General features: G+C 36.8%; 1 protein-coding gene across 1 annotated transcript in view; it reads left to right on the forward strand.

Moving 5' to 3' along the window:
- ANXA1 (annexin A1) overlaps positions 1–1,438 on the forward strand; it is a 14,909-nt gene that overhangs the window by 7,179 nt on the left and 6,292 nt on the right. The gene's annotated exons all lie outside the window — the stretch shown is intronic.

The following is a 1,438-nucleotide window of genomic DNA, read 5'->3' on the forward strand; positions in this document are numbered from 1 at the left end:
CTTGCCCCTTGTCAGTTCTACTATACACCTGGGAATTGAGATCATACACATAAACTTATAGGACCATTGTCTGCCAACTCTATACATGTTCTTGGCTATACTCCCCGCTTCATAGACATACCTACTAGTTCAGCCTGTCCAAACACTGATTTTTTGAGAAAACTAAATTATCATTTGCTGGGTAAAAAAGAATGGAGAAAGTAATTTTTTATTAAGCAAAGTGGAAAGGCTAAGCACATTTAGTGATCTTTTAACAGCAACCATTGCAATGGTTTATGGAAGTAAGTTTATATTATACAAATATTGGATTTATATTATAATAATATAAAATAAATTATCATCTATTGGGAACATTAGAAAAATTATGCCATGTTAGGACCTGAAATGTCTTTTTTTTTTAAAAAAAATAAATTATTATTTGCATATACTTTCCTCATGGGAGTGTATTCTCTGTATAAATTAATAAAAATGAGTTAGTAGGCATAGAAATTTAGTACTCCACTTCCCACCCCTTCTCAATTCCAGTACATTATTTTGCACATAATGTTGTTGTTGTTGTTATGTGCTGTCGAGTCAGACCCGACTCATAGCGCCCCCTCCTTGGGTTGCCGAGGCAGTATCACTACCGAAGTAGATTGCCCAACCTTCCTACCAAGGAGTGGCTGGTGGCATCATTAACTGTTTGCTGAGTCAATGTGTATGTACCAGATTAGTTTGCTTCAAAATCCCAAAATAACTTCTTGTGTCCATGGGAAGTATACTCACTTTAATAGAAATTGTGCAAATATATAAAAGGACAAAACTAACGTTTGAATAATTGCCTATAATAACACATTACTGTTTTTTGTAGTATTTCTGATTTTGCTTTCCATTTTAACAATATCAGAATTCTGAGGTAGATATCTATAGGAACCATATTATGGTGGTAATTAACATTTCAAAGTTAACAGAGCATGGTTGTGACAGCAGAGCTGGGGGTATCTTTTTCATCTACAAAAGAGGAAACTGTAGTTTAACCAAAAATACAAACTAAATCCACTGCCATCGAGTTGATTCCAACTCATAGTGACCCCTTTGGGTTTCCAAAGATCTTTACCTGTGTAGCTCGCCCAGTCTTCCTTCCATGGAGTGGCTAGAGGGTTTGAACCGCCAACCTGCTGGTTAGCAATAAAATGCCTTAGGCACTATGCCACCAGAGTAAGCTTAAATTATGTGTTTAAGATGACATGGCTATTAAGTTGCAGAATCAGAATTTCACTTCAGGAATTCTAACATTAAAATTCAAGATCTAGGTTATTATTGAATTATTGATTAGTATCATTTGCTGAGGGAGCTCTGGTAGCACAGTGGCTAAGACACTTGCCTGCTAACCAGACGGCTGGCGGTTCAAACCCACCAGCCACTCCTCAGAAGGAAGGTTGGGCAATTCTACTTCCGT

Source organism: Orycteropus afer, unplaced genomic scaffold (genome assembly GCF_000298275.1).
Source record: "Orycteropus afer afer isolate SDZICR_OR568_19922 unplaced genomic scaffold, OryAfe1.0 scaffold00005, whole genome shotgun sequence".
NCBI lineage: Eukaryota > Metazoa > Chordata > Mammalia > Tubulidentata > Orycteropodidae > Orycteropus > Orycteropus afer.